The 2619-nt window shown below is 40.2% G+C and overlaps 1 pseudogene across 1 annotated transcript; it reads left to right on the top strand.

The window, feature by feature from the left end:
* The first annotated feature begins 1349 nt into the window (after positions 1-1349).
* On the top strand, positions 1350-2353 carry LOC311179260 (large ribosomal subunit protein eL21-like; annotated as a pseudogene). The gene has a single exon. The product of its transcript is annotated as a large ribosomal subunit protein eL21-like (transcript).
* The last annotated feature ends 266 nt before the right edge of the window (positions 2354-2619 follow it).

Genomic DNA, 2619 nt, shown 5'->3' with positions numbered 1-2619 from the left:
TTCATGGAACATTCCAGAATGTCACCTTCTCTCAAGTCCTTTAAAGGCTGTTCTCACTGGCTGCCCTCTCCAGAACCTTCTGCTTCTGGTCATTTTAAACTCTGCCTCAGATCTCAGCTCAAATTAATTTTCATCAAGAAAGACTTCCGATTTCCTGTTATCCGATCTGGAAGCAATCTGCTTCTTTCCTGGTGGCATTTTTTACACATTTTGAGTGTAAATGAATATGTTCGCTTAGTGGTCATCTCTTCCAGAAGCGGAAAACCCCACAGGGCCGCAGCCACGTCTATTGCTCATGAAGTCTTCCTCGTTCTCACGCGTAGTGCCAGACACGTAGGAGGTTTATGAATCAACTAATTAATGTTGTGTGTGCCGCAAAGACAATAATCACAGTCAACTCTTAGTAACTGACATAGGTCACAGCACTACAGTCAAAAAGGCACAGGCCCCAAGAATGGAGATTATAGGATCAAATCTGGCGTGTAGCAGCTGTTGGATGTGTGACTTGAGAAAATTTATTAATAATCTTTCTAGGTTTAAATAGCCTTCTCTCTATAATGGGTCTAATTAATAATAGCTCGCCCCTGAGGCTTTTATGTATATTGAATTCAGTGATCTATACAAAACTCCCAACAGAAAGCTCGCACAGCTCCAAGACCGATTATGTTTTCAGTATCATTATCTATGTGAATACATCTTAAAGGAAGTTGGGGGGCAGTTAATTCTTGCACACGTTTCAGGAAAGAACTCGACAAAAGGTGCTTGTGTCTCAATATATAAGCGTATTGATGATCTTTAGCTTAAGAATTGAATTCAGTCAGCCCAGTGGAGGAAATGACCAGCCATGATGGGGCGGCCACACTCTTGACACCCACGTGATGAGTTTAAGCTCGACTTACTAGCATTTTCTGTCTCTAAATATTTTTTCCCATCATCCTTAGGCCCAAGGTAAGTGCGATTTCTTCCATGTTGGTTTCACTCACATAACTGTCTATATAAATCTTTATAGCACATTATTCAACACCCAATAATTGCATCAGCTTCCAGTTTTGTTTTGCTTTCACAGACTTAGGAAATACTTTGAAATAAGGTCTTAAATAATATGTAATTAAATAACAATGAGAATCACAAGGCTATGTAGATGAAAATCTTATCATTAATTTCACGATAGGTAACCAAAAGTGCCCATTTCCAGCCATTATTCATGATGTTTGATAAAAATACAATCAAGCAAATATGTGAAACAAAATGTCATCATGAATTAGTTTCTTCTTTTTCTTTTTTTTTTTAAATAGAGGCATGTTTTTTATTTATTTATTTATTTGTTTGTTTGTTTTGTTTATACAAGCACTGGGTACAGTCAGAAGTGCAGGAAGGTGAGAGAATTCACCAGAGCCAGAGCGGGGAGCAGAACAGACAGAATGACGAAGTACACTGCTGAGGGGAGCAGCGGGCGGCAGGAGAGGTCTGCGCGCCATGCGGGACCCTCCTCCGGTGGCCGGGGAGCAGCCGGGGATCGAACCAGGGCTGCAGAAGCCGCGGGCAGCTTGGCAACCCAGCTCTCCACCGCTGCGCCACCGGGGAGGCCCAGTTTCTTCTTTTTCTTGGAAAGGTAATGAGACTATCATTTCTGGGTCAGAAGCACCATCTTCCAGTAAGTCGCCAAAATGACCAACACAAAGGGAAAGAGAAGAGGGACAAGCTGTATGTTCTCTAGGTCTTTTAGGAAGCATGGAGATGTTCCTTTGGACACATACATGTGAATCTACAAGAAAGGCGATATTGTAGACATCAAGGGGATGGTCACTGTTCAAAAAGGAATGCCCCAAGAATGTTACCATGGCAAAACTGGAAGAGTCTATGATGTTACCCAGCATGCAGTTGACATTGTTGTAAACACACAAGTAAAGGGCAAGATTCTTGCAAAGAGAATTAATGTTCGCATCAAGCACATTAAGCACTCTGAGAGCCGAGATGGCTCCCTGAAACGTGTGAAAGAAAATGATCAGAAGAAAAAGGAAGCCAAAGAGAAGGAGTGGGTTCAGCCGAAGCGCCAGCCTGCTCTTCCTAGAGAGGCAAACTTTGTGAGAACCCCTGGGAAGGAGCCTGAGCTGCTGGAACCCATTCCCTATGAAATCATGGCATGATAGGTGTGCAAAAAGAAATAAAAAAATAAGACTATCATTTCTTTGGCCTCTGAAAAGTTGAATGCTGTGTGATTCTTCACTTGCCAAAAATATAACAGAAAAATTGCTAGGAAAGCAAAAACTAGAAAAAGGGGGCTTGATATGACACATTAGGAAAAAATACTAAAACTTAGGAACATGACAAAAAAAATTCTTAAATAGCTCTATTTTTTCCAAGAATGATTCATTCCATTAGATAGAAAGTGTCCTATTAAATACACACACAGAGGTTCATTGATTCAAGGGTTTATGTGTCTTTAGTGCTTATCATGCAAACAGCATATGAGAAACCAGAAGTTAATAATTTTAAATATGTCCGTGAAAGAGTTTTAATTTCATTAACTAAAGTATACTAAATTTACTTTTGCTGATATCAACATGACCTATGGTACAATAAATTAATAGCATGGTTGATTAAAATGGCCACATATTT

Source organism: Talpa europaea (assembly GCF_964194135.1).
Source record: "Talpa europaea genome assembly, chromosome: 10".
NCBI classification, from domain to species: domain Eukaryota; kingdom Metazoa; phylum Chordata; class Mammalia; order Eulipotyphla; family Talpidae; genus Talpa; species Talpa europaea.
The sequence above is the reverse complement of the archived record's forward strand: the minus strand, read 5'-3'. Positions and strand labels throughout refer to the sequence as shown.